Below are 13,325 nucleotides of genomic sequence, written 5' to 3'. Positions count from 1 at the left end.
CTGAATATTGTTCGATGATATTTTTTCTTGTTGAGGGCACAACTCTTCCACGTGATTTAGGTAATGTGGTTTTGAACAGCAAAACAATTCCTACCACGTGCACATTATATCTGAAGTATTAATGCCTAGGTACTTCAACACTACAGCTAATATCTTCTCTTGCATTTTCAACAGATGATCTGGTTCTGGTTTCAGCTGCATAAAGTCTTTTTTTTAGGCATCAGTTAGAATTGGATCCATGGATGTGCTGCACGTTTGGTCAGGAAGCCATGCTCAGCAAATCTGTTCCAGTACTTTGGAGGAGCCACTGAGGAGGTGTACAGAGATCAGGTGCTAAATGTTGGGTTCCCATTTTCAAGAAGGTCCCTCAAAACAGGTTCTTGAGGAACAAAACTGGCATGAAACAAGAGATAGGACAACAGTTACAGCCTCTCATGATTAAAGTTTAGATATCAAATGGAGGAATGGTTAGTTAATTTTCTAGATAAAATATTATTTCTAGTGAAGTCACAGAAACTTATTTGCAAATTGTTACATGTTTGTAAATTATTTAGGAGAGGTGTGACTGATGTGTGTTTTTCAGGAATGTAAAAGCAAACTGCATGTGATGAGCTTCAGGAGATCATTATACAGTATAATGAGCAATAAAATGCTAAATAAGGATGAATTATTATTAACCATTCATACAATGTCTGAAGTACTCTGTGCAATTTTGATTCCCCAGCTCACCTGTCTCCAGTCTCAGGGAAGAACAAGTTGAAATATGAAGGGAAGATGGAAAGGAAGAAGAGAGGGGAGAGGAGAGGAGAGGAGAGGAGAGGAGAGGAGAGGAGAGGAGAGGAGAGGAGAGGAGAGGAGAGGAGAGGAGAGGAGAGGAGAGGAGAGGAGAGGAGAGGAGAGGAGAGGAGAGGAGAGGAGAGGAGAGGAGAGGAGAGGAGAGGAGAGGAGAGGGGAGAATGTGATGCAGATCTCTGAAATAACAAATTCACAGACAGTACATGAAAAGCTAATAAAACACAAAGGTGTCACCTCTGTTTCTGAAGTCACTGAGTTGCAGGTTGCTGTGAAATAAGAAAGCACATCAGGAAAGGGCTGCTGTCACAGCACAGGTTATTTCTGAACCAGGTCCCAGAAAATTAGAATACTGTATTTTCTGATTTGAAGAAAGTGAAATTGTACTAATCACAAAAACATCAATGGACACAGCAGCTGCAGAGCTTCTTTGGTGTCCTTTTTCTGTGCTGTTCCCATTATACAATTTACCAAATCTGGTTTCCATGTCAGTAAGAGCAGCAGGACAGGAGAGCTGCTGGACAGGTCAGGTTCTTTGAAATGTAAGAAACCATAAAATTTCAAACTGGGAATGAAGAGAGGGGGAAAAAAAGAAAAAAAAAGAAAAAAGAAAAAAAATTTGATTGGCTCATTGGAAAAATAGGATAAAATATTATGAGCAAATTCCTTCCACTAATTCCTTGCATAGTGGTGCTTGTAGCATGATGAGGGGAAAGAGTTAACTAACAGACTTTCATAATACATTTTCAGAGGAATAAATAATAAGGTAAAGGTTATGTGCACCTTCTTTAGAGCTGTGGAAGTGGCAATCAAATGGCAGATGAAACTCAGTGTTTATCAATGTACAGTGATACGCATGAGAAGAAACAGTCCTAACTTTATGTATGCAGTAAGGTAACTAGCACTGAATGAGCAGCTATTAAAAGAGGAAAAGTGCTCTTTGAAACAGTAATGCTTTTCTTAGATAAGAAACATCCTTAGGTAACATTGTAAATTGAAATGAATTAAAACCTGACTGTCCAAATGTTTTGCACTAGTAAAGAGAGAAAAACAAATAATTGCATGTCAGGATGTTCGCTCACTGGGTTACACAAAGAGCATGAAGCCTATTTTGGAACCAGCCTGCTCTCTGCCTGTTATCTCCAACAGACATTACAAATATGCAAAACACTCCAGTCGGTGCTGGTTTTGAAGGATGGTGAAAGCAAATAGATGAACTGGTTTAGGTGAAAATAGAAGCTGGATTCTAATTTGGTCCTTTTTTTTTTTTTTAAGTGCTCTCTCTCTGAACCATTTTTTTCTGGAGTTTAGTAAAACCTGAAATTCACATGCTTCTGCATTTCCTGTTTTTGACCAATAGAGGAAACAGAAACACTGAAATACTCTAAGATGTTATTTTTAAGATATTTCCACTCAGCCAACCAGGAAGTTCTGGAAATCTTGCAAGAAGTCTAATCCTGTAGACCATGTAATCTAAAAGTGGTTGCACGAGCTTGTCCAGTCTTTCAGGTATTTATAGTCTTATCTGGCAGGGGTCAAAAATATAGAGAGAGCACTCTATTTACATGAAAAATATTTTGCATGTGCAATTGCAATTGCTTCTGAAGAGCTTAAGTCCCTGATGGGAAATATGCAGTAACCTGAGCTGCAGCTGAGTGCCAAGTGCCAAGGGGCCGTGGGAGGAGGTGGGGACAGAGTTGCCACACAGAACACAAAGCTTGGAGTGGGGACCTGTAGCCACAACTAAGGGCACTCACTGCTTTCTGTGAGGTGGCAGGGAGAGTGGGGTACTGGCACAGGGTGGATGGATGGCAGGTGGAACCTCTGTAAGAGGACTGAGAAACTGGTAGGTGAAAATGAGAGAAACCAACAGCATTAGTCCAGAGGCTGAGATGGTGCAGTGAGCAGAGTGCAATGCAGTACTTGCCTGGCACAGCAAGTCCATAGGTGTTGTTTCAAAGAAAGCAGAAGAAACAGGGAGCTTATGAAGGTGGAGTATGGAGAAAAGAGGATTAGACTAGGAATTCTTAACATCAGTGATAATGTTGCAGCATTTTCAAGTGTTCCCGTACAAGGGTGTGCCATGAGGTGGGTGACAGTCAGGCAACGAGCCTGCAGTGAGTGAACTGCCAACAGTAAATCTGATTTACTTTGAAGTGTGATAAGTGTGATAGAGACAAGCAATTCAGAATGGAGATGCCCATCCCATAGAAGGAAAGGAATGGGAAAATAAAAAAAACAAACAACCAAGACGCAATTGCAATTTACATTGCAATATTGCACTTTCGCTTCTTGCTTTTCAAACATGTTCTACTCTCATTCCAGGAACTGGATGTTAAAGTTATCCAAGGAGGAGCAAACAACTGAAGAATTGATGCTCATTACAAAAAAAAAACAAAACAAAACAGTGCATCACTCAGTGAGATGTAGCTGGTATGTGAAGGCTTATATTAACTTACACCATGTCACATAACTGACTTTATTTTTGTGTACCTTCTGTCAGCTCTAATTATCATGGATTTTGCAATAAATCCATTTTAGGATGAATCTGCATAAGCACATTATACTGTCCCTCAGTCAGATATATAACAAATAGGAAGAGGGACAAAGGAGGAGTTGTTTTTTTGTTAGTTGTTTAAATAACAATAAGAGAATTTAGAAGTTCTGTGTGCACCCTAAAACATGAATAATAACAGCTAGGAGCAGAAACTCATTGAACTCTTTACAAAAAGTCTCTTTCCCTTCAGATGCTCTGGGAAGAACATCCTTGGCTCCCTCCCCAGCCCTGCCTGAGAGGCAGAGACATCCCCCCCTTGAATCACAGGCTGAGCTCTTTTCTCTTTACAGCCACTTACCTTATTTTCTGCTACATCCAAACTGCCTTTTATTTCCAGGAAGTCTTCATGGATATCTTGAGTCTGTCAGATATCACAGAGCTCATCACTCTTAGTTCCTCATCAGATGGTATCTTCCCCTACACATAGATATCAGTCCTTAATCATCTGTGTGTGGGGTTTTTTGCCATCAGCACAGTAGTCCACTCTGTATAAATGGCACTGTAAAAAAAAACAAACAACAGTTGCCTTCAGAGATGCTCCTGTTAAATGCTATGGCCTCACTCAATGGAGATCTAACATTGTTAAATATGAAATAAACACCAAGGGGATTGCTTTGCACAGTAAAGTGAGTGTGATTTTCTCTCCAGTGTTTGTTAAAATTTATGTAAACTCAAGAACTTTTCTATAGTTTTTTAATGAGCAGCAAAGGAAAATTTTGAAAAAAATTTGTATTTACACTGTTAGTAATGAAATTACCTACTACATAAAAATGAGAGTTGTAACTGTAATTCCTGTAGTGATAAGGCTATAGATCCTCAATAAGTATAAACACAAACATTTTTTGTATGTTTTTCTTTATTTAAAAAAGATTAAAAACAATGAAGTAGTTACTTAAGGCAAAAGAATTTGGGACAACTTTTGGAAAGGATGACAAATGTAGGAACAAAGGAAGGGTATGACAAATGATGAGTCATACTTATGTTTTTATTACCTAATAATACACTATTACAAAGTTCCTTCAAATTTATGAAATGCTCTCTGAAGTTACAGGGTCTAACAGAGACCCTGTCACAAGGAAGACATATTCTGAGCTGGTGAAATGGAGAGAGAGATATGATAAGGCAAAACAGAACTATTACCAGTAAGTATGAAAGCATTAACCATCTATCAGTATGTAAATAGACTGTCCCTATGTATCAAATAACCATGCCACAAATCATTATTTGCTTTAGTGCTCAAAGTAGGAGTGGGAAATGACTCTGAACATTTCAGGCACCCATTGCATCCATAGAGGGAATACTATAAAGAGAGGAGCAATTGCAGTGGGCAGTCAATAGGTTACAATGTGGGCAATGTGAAAAAATTAGCCTCTGACAGCAAGGACTGGAATAACTAGAATTTGATTTGAGGGAGGAGGAGTTTGGTGAAGAATTTTAAAATAAAGACTCCAACCTTGCGAAAAGGATTTACCCTGTGAGAATTTTCTGGTGTGATACAGAAGTGGTGATTTGAACATCAGGGGAACCAAAGAGGAAGAGGTTCCCCTGGGTGGAAAAGTAGGTGATAATTCAGAATTTTTTATGTTAGGTCAGAAATAGAGAGATTTTAGATATGGTCTGGAGACAGTTGTGGAGCAATTTTAGTGCAACTTGGATGTGCGTTTGGAGAGGTAGTCAAAGATGATCCTCAAATTGTTAGTCTCAATGTCATTGAAAATGGTGGCACAGATAATGCAGAAGAGGTCAAAAATATTTAAGCAAAAATGGGGTCTTGGTTTTACTAGAGACAGGCTAAGATACAGGGGGTTTTTTGATAGAAATAAGACAGGATGGCACCTAGAGGAGGTAAATTTCTGTGCCATAGCTGCTGAAATGGGATTTATTACACAGGTGGCTGAGGGAGAAAGATGATGCTAAAAGGAGATAGAAGGAAAGAACCACTGAGTGATGGTGCTATAAAAGAAAATGGAAAATGACTTTTTTGTGGAAAGAATGGCTCAAGTTCTCCAAGAATACATGGGAAATTATGAGTAAAGATCAGCAGAGAGATTACTGAAAACAGATCTGTGAGATTAAACATCATAAAATTGCAGAGAAAGCCGTAGAGCAGAAGTTGATGCAGTAGTTTAATGCTCTTTGAGCATTAAATTTTTGTGAGGTAGTAGGAACATTATTGAGACTGCATTTAAGAGATGGGTCTGTGGCTAAGAAGCATGCAATGAAAAGTCAACAGAAAGCTGGGGGGGGGTGTAGCAAACACACTGGCTGAAATGTGCCAGGAGACAAAATGAGCAGAAGACATCCAGAGGTAGGAAATAAGAAAGACAAAAGTAAATTAGAAAAACAGAGTTGCATTGTGAGGAATTAGCCAAAATTTTATCCAACCTCTAACATCCTGTGATTCTGTGATTTTAGCTATCGATTTCACTCTGTACCAGAGTAAAAACCTCAGTCTGTGGAAATCCCTAGGACAACAAAGACACAGCATCCTTTCCAAATCAGTGGAACTTCCCTGATTCAGAAGATGACAACAGTGTTTTAGAGAAAGGGATGTACTGCACTGTTGCCTTCACTGTTACGTCAAGACAGCTTTTTCTTGAGAAATCAATGTGTTACCATAAAAGGTTTAATGAAACAGTTTAGGTTTTTTCCTAAAGGCAAGAAAAAAACCCAGGCAATGTTAGAAGTAGAAGAACCCTCATTGAAAATGGGCACATGCACTAGATGCAAAAGCTATGACACTTCTAAAACCTTACATCTTCTAAAAAAACATTGAGCTACAAGGTACAAAATCTGGAATCTACAAGTATTTTATCTGAGGATGAAATGTTCACATGTTCAGAAAGGAAGCACTGTTTCACTGGCTGTCAGATGCACTTTAGAAGTACCACATTTTTAATGCCACTGCCTGCTGCCTGAGGCATTAAGAGAGTAAGTGGAGAAGAATAGCATATCCAACTGAAATGCAGGAAGGACTACAGGCAAAATGTAATGAGATGATCACTAAATGTAAATGAACCCTCTCACTTGAGAAGGTGAGAGAATGACTGCTTTGAATAGTTAGAAAAACTTCACATAGGTTTTTTAGGCCAATAGATAAGAGGACATTGCTAATTTTAAAAGTCATTACTTGAATAATTATCCCGCTCTTTAAACATTTTTTAACTCTTCTCAGGCATATCTTCAGTTTTAAAACATAAAGTGAAGTGTAAGACTGACAAGCTAGAACATTTTAAAACTTTTCAGGTATCCACATCAGAGCTGCTGATAATTAGACTTAATGTTCAGGACTGGTACCTAGGGAAACTCCCACTAACTTCCCAGAGGGAAAAATAAAGACTAAAATATCAGGCCTTCCATGTTAATTATTGTTATCTTACTGTTTCATGCTGAAGAATCCAGCTAGTTGAGAGTGGGCATGTATGTATAAATAAATATACAGATAGCTAGGTAGAAAGATAGCATTAAAATGTTTTGGGTTTTTTTTACTGTCCTAACTGTAGTCATTTCAGTCACTGATTACTGGGTTTGCTTCGTACCATATATCACTGATACCAGTTGTTAACTGTCTTTGAAATGTGGGTTGAAATACACCATCATGGCATATATACTGGGGCTGGGTGGCAGAGAGCAGAACAGCTTTGCCACGCAATGATACGCTTGAGCTTTGACAGAATCCTAGCCCGCTGCCAATCATCCTGTCTTTGCCAATCAAATGCACATCCTTCTGCAGGCGCCTGCAGTTGACACTGGCACCCCAAACATAACAAAAGGTTAATGCAATGACATTTCAAAGATGACACATTGTCAAGGGCCCAGCAAAAATAACAGAAATAGGCTGGTTTAGGAAAAAACCGTGTGGTTTTCAGGGGATACACATGATGACGACATTTCTGGAGGGGATGGGTTTGGTGCTAACACCCTTGAAAGACCTTGTTCAGGAAAACCAGGAATGGAGAATAGCTTAATAAGGTCTGGACAGGACCCTGAGGTTCTTTCTTTTTCCATCTGTAAAAAACAAGCATCGTTTTGCCAGAGCTCTAGCTAACCTTTGCCAGAGAAAAGAGCAGGAGCTAAAATGACAAAGCCTTTGGAGGCTGCAGAGCCCTCTATTTAATTATGGGGATTTAGAAGGCAGCTTATGACTATAAAATGTATAGTAATTTATTTTTCTTCATAGGTGTGTGGCATCTGCACACATTTTCAAAAGGGATAATTGATGATTACAATAACTCAGGTAAGGGGAAATCTGAATATTTAGAAATTCATATTCCAGTGTGTGTCCCTGGCACAAATAGATGCTGTGTACTTATTTTAGAACGCTGTTTCAAGTGCTTCCTCCCTATTTCCATAAAATTTCCATTTTTTTCCATTCTTCCTCCAGCTTGCGTGTTTTTCACCTGTCTTATGTAGAAGGTTCCCTACCCTGGCACCTTCCTCTAATGTCACTTCAGTGAAATGTAATGCAAATATTCACATTTGACCTATTACTATGAAAAGCAAGTGTGTTGGAAATGAGATCAAATTATTTTCTTTGTCCCTGACCATCAACAAAAGACCAATTGGAGAAGAGACTCTTTTTATCATGACACTTCCCATTAACTACAATTAGCATTTACTAACTTACTTCAGTTACAGGTCAAGCTTAGTATGTCCTATTTATTTATTTGTTGCTTATATGTTTGGTTTTTTATTTATTTGTTGGAACTTCAGTACTGCTGAAGACATAGTAAAGTGCATAAACAAAGTGCCTAATGGTAGAAGAGGAAGCTATTTCAGAATCATTTTGGGGATAATCAGAAAACAAAATTATTCGTTATAAAGACAAATGCATTTTAAAAAGAGAACAGATTCAGAAGTGCTGCAAAGCTATTATCTCTTCTTTTGAGACAACAAGGATTTGATGGACACTGTATCTAGGCCTGAGATACTTTTTGTTGACAGTAGTAAAACTTTCATTTACCTCAATAAAAATAAGACAAAGGTCTATATAAGCTCTTAATATTGTCTCCTGCAAAGTGCCACAGACTAGCCTTGCATTGTGCACTGATCATCAGCTACTTCTTTACCCTATAAATATACATTTAAAAATTGAAATATTAAGAAATATCATTCCCATTCTAATAAATGTTTTTTCTTTAAGAACTAGAGATAAACCTAAGCCAGATCTTCATATACAAAAATTGTCCTCAAAATCTTAGAGTAAGAAATCAGTGGGTAATAGCTTGTCCAGACACTTTTCAACATGCTCCATTGTCAAAGAAGTCATTCTGGGGATGCAATTACTTCCTCTGGTCTTGGATAATTCTCATTTTAGGAGGTGCTTTGCCCTTTGAAGATGCCTTTGATGATCTCATTTGGCTACGGAGGCAACCATGGTAATGCCCAGGCTCAACAACAAATGTTTAGGCACTAATATTTAGGTGAACTGAATCTCGTACTGAAGTTCCACTACTATGAACTTTCATCTCCCATATTCACTATCTTTCACATCTTGATCACCATCCTATAATACCATTTTTGCATCCTCATAAACAGCCTCTCCATCTTCCCACACTTTTGCCTTCTCCATCTGTGGGACAATTTCAGCTAGAGAGACCTCCATCATTTACCAGATAATCATTTGTTGGTTTAATTAATTATTAGACGTGAAAACCTGGGAGGTATGTCCCCACAGCACATACCTATAGCTGGGTGATGAGTATTTTCACCAGAGAGTTATATTAGGGTGGTGGCTGGTTTTGAGATGCTTGTGGGATAGTGTTCCTTGACAACTGTAGATGACATAAACATGCTTAGAATCTTACTGGTAAACCAAGTGAGGACACTTATCTCCCCATCTTGCTTGAGGACCTGTGGGACTGCAAGACACTGGCAGTTAGTGGTCTTGCTAAAATCCATTTCTTTGGCAGAAATATTGGTGTTGTAGGTGACAAGGAACTGTAGAGATAGGTTGCAGCTGAGTAGTACATTCAAGGATAATGTTAGCACACAAATATCAAACATCTAAAAAGGTTATATGTATCCTCAGAAAAAAACAGGACATTTCAATCTATCCAGCTGTCAGATCCAAGCATGAAACATCTAGAGGTATTCTTGGGTCTATTCAGCTTGAAAAATTCAGAAATGGTGCTTTAGCCAAAAGCATAAATTGATTGATCTCTTTGCATGCTATAGATTGAGAGATCAACACAATTAAATACTTGTTCCACAGGAAAAGATTTTCAGGAGATGATTCATATTCCTAATAGTCAATTACATAAAGTCTTACACAGTTTCAGACTGAAGGCTGAACAGTAGCAGAAAATGTCTTCCCTCTGAATTCCTGATTATTTCTATAACTCAGCTTGAGATAATTGACATGTTAAACCATTTCTCCTGTTATGTTTTTCTGTGTCTGCTTGAAATAGTCATGAGAGTTTGGTAAAGAAGAGATTGTCTAGCTTTGTGTTTATTGTGCACAAAAAAGATTCACAACTTACCATTTATTTGTTGGACAGAAATTCTTCTTGCTTTTGGCTGATTCTTCAAGGCAAGTGTGGGACTCAAGCCCTGAACTTCATGGATTTAGCTTGATGAGCATACAAACCACAGATGCTCTTGCTTTAGAATGTAATTGTCATGAGAAAAAATGGCAAAGCTCTGTTTGCTCTGTTCAAAGTGTTACTGGTTCTTCCCTTGTGTGTCTTATTAAGATTAGACAAGTGATTCATTTAAATTTGGAAGCAAGAATTCAGGGCACATGTTCTCAGACATCACAAACTGATTCTGGAAAAACAAAAAGCCCTCAAAGGACTAATCAACCAAATAGTATTTGTTTGCACAAGGTAAAATCAACCAAATATGTAAGACACAGGTTTACCAGGACCTGAAATATTTGGAAGAATATCTTAGCAATGGCTGAAAAAATGAGTACTTATGCATGTTTGGTCTCCTAGATCTGACTATAGACAGATCCTTTAGTGTACCTTGTTTATGCTGTGTTTTGATCTGCAGCATATAAGGAATCTTTTTGGCTTAGCAATGAATTGTAACTTTGAGCCCCACTGCAAGAAAGAGAACACAACTGCTTTTATTGAAACAGTTGTGCAGTTGGATGTATGTAATGGCAAAAAAATAGCATGCTGCTAGCTTGCCTTTGAAAAGAAACTTGAAAGAATCTCTATACAGTGTGAATATTACATTGTACAAGTTTTTTCTTTGAAGACATGAAAAAATATTGTTATGCTTAGTATTTTCATCTGTCTATTATCCATTCCAAATATAGCCCTCATTAAATATATGGGACTACAACTTTTAAACACGAGTTCCTTTTAAAATTGTTCAGACACATAAAAGGTTCCCTCATTCTACAGACTAGAAGCCATCAACTCAGAACATATCTTTGCATCAGTATTAAGAAATACTTTTTTCCACAGCTTGCATGGTAATTATTTTCCATATATACAAAAAGATGTAAGCATATTTAAGACACTAACTTAGAGGGATGTAGCATGCAAAATGCATTACAAGGTCAATGCCAGCCCAATCTTCATTTTTCCTTTTCATTAATATTTTTAGAAGGAGTCTTCAAACTTGTAGGTGGTGACTCAATGGGATTTGATATGAAGATGTGACACCTCATCTTAAATTCCTTAACCACATTTCTTAAGTTGACAGGAATGTCAGGAGTTGTGCCTGATAAGGCTTGCTGTCCTCTCCGAGCTGACTAATCATACATGAAGTCTTGGCAAGAGATAACCAGGTTACAGTAGAGCCAAAATGACATCACATCAACTCAATTTCATATCCTGTAGACACCAGTGCCTATCACCACTCCAGGTTGCTAACATCCTTGACACACAAATGGTATTTTCAGTCTCTGATGTCCCCCTTTTACCCTGTGTCTGTCACTCTGGGGTAAATCAGGAACAAATTTGTCACTAAATGTAAAGAACCATTTACTCACAGGCACTTTGTCATCTGAAGCATAATTTTCTGTGCATGGCTCGCCAATCCCTGAACTGTAGCTATTTGCATAACAGTTTGCTATACGAATTTATGATGGAGGATAGTGCTGAACTTGTTAAAATTCCATGTGAATCTCAGCACAGAAAATGGACTGGTGCTTTAAATCTTGGAGAGTTGTTCACATCAATAATGAATTTCAAATAATTTATTCACTTCAAGTGTAAGTGGTTGGCATACAGTCCTTACAGCTGGTTTGTTGAGATAATTGATTTCCATACAGTTTAAAGATGGGGAAAAGAAACATATGACAACTACAGCAGGTTTCGAGGCAATTGTGAATGCCCTATCAGTTTAATTATAGCTCCATCTTTAGCTGACATTGGTTCTGTCCTATTGGAATTAAAATATCCCAGCAACTTGAAATGTAACAGTGATGAATTTTTTATGTTCTTCTACCTACCTTGTATGCTAGCTCAGGGCACTGTTACAAGTACACTTCTAGCTTTTTTCAGTGGATAGTTAACATGACATGCAAGACTGGTCTGCGTGACATAGATAACTCAAGGGAATAGCAACAAAGTAAATGAGATGCATTAGTATCTGGATGTGAACTGGGGGATATAAGTTCTCAGAACTTCTTGTTTAATTTATAGAATTGGGTTTTTTCCCCTGTGCATAAGATTTCAAAACGGTAATCATATTCAGGAAATGAGATGTTCCCACTTCAGGTACTAATATCAGTATGTAAAAGATAATCATTAACCAGATGTACTACTCAGCAGTGCCTATTATCTGTGTTATGTGTATTTCATTCTTATTCCATTCTTGCTTCATTTCTAAGTTTCACAGAGTAGAAGAAGAAGAAGTGACAATGGGCTGTCTATTAAACTTCCATGCAGTCAGGGACCTGCTTGCCTACTGTGTTGTTTCTGCTTTACTTGATATAACTTTCCTATTTCCAAATCAGGATCCCACGCTGTAGTTCTAGCATTATATTCAAGTAATTCCTATGGAATGAGGCCAGTATTTTGTTTCAGGTTAAAATAGAATTTCTGAATATACCAGAAATACTTTTCATCTAAATAAACTGGAATGAATAAGAATGGACCCTTCTCTGAAATATATTATAAACTGTAATGATGAAATATAGGTTTCAGTAATCTAGCTCAAAAAAGACAGCCCAGCATTACTTGCTCTACTATAGATAAATACAAAGTTTTCTTTTGACACTGTGCAAGAGCAGAATGTTCCCCAAAATTTTCACTCTTAGCTTCCAAGATTTCTTAGTTACTGTTGATATTCTGCCAACATGGTTAAAAAAAAAACTTGGTAAAAATGAGACTCCACAATGGTCAGAATTTCACAAGAGAGAGAGAGAGAGGAGATAGAAGCATAGCTTTAGCAGTGGACACAGCTTGTTGGGTTGATGGTACCAGGAACAAGACTAAAAACTTCTTGTATCAAGAAGTTCCTGTGTGGAGTCACACCAAAATTGTCTTAGTGCTCTTAACTTAGAGACAGCACCAAGAAATACTGGAATGATTACCAAGAGCTCTGGAGAAGTAAAAAGCCTTCTTGTCATACACATACATTAGAAGGCTTTGAGATGAGTAAAGATCCCAAAATGGAGGATCCTTTATTCAGAAGGAACACTCCCTGACAGCTGTTTCTAAAATACAAATGAAAAGGTAGATCTCACAAGAAATTACAGTGGTTGATTTTGTTTGCATGTGGTTTCTGAAATATATCAAGGAGTGGAAATCAGATAGAAACTATAAGAGAGAAATCACAGCACGAAGTACTACCAAGACTTCCTACAAGAGAGAAAAAACACTCTTTCACTTTTAAATATAGGCTCAAGTCTTGTTGATACGGCTGAGACAGCTTGTCATGGGCAAGCAGGAATTCTGCTAGTGGAGATAAGGTAGCCAAGTGCGAAATCTCCAGTAAATAAAGGAAGAGATCTGCAAAAGAACTGTGCCATGGGATTTAACCTTCTCCAACTCCAAATCCTGTCAGGTAAGTA

The sequence above is a fragment of the Calypte anna genome, chromosome 3, assembly GCF_003957555.1.
Source record: "Calypte anna isolate BGI_N300 chromosome 3, bCalAnn1_v1.p, whole genome shotgun sequence".
In the NCBI taxonomy this organism is placed as follows: domain Eukaryota; kingdom Metazoa; phylum Chordata; class Aves; order Apodiformes; family Trochilidae; genus Calypte; species Calypte anna.
Note: the sequence above shows the minus strand (reverse complement) of the source record.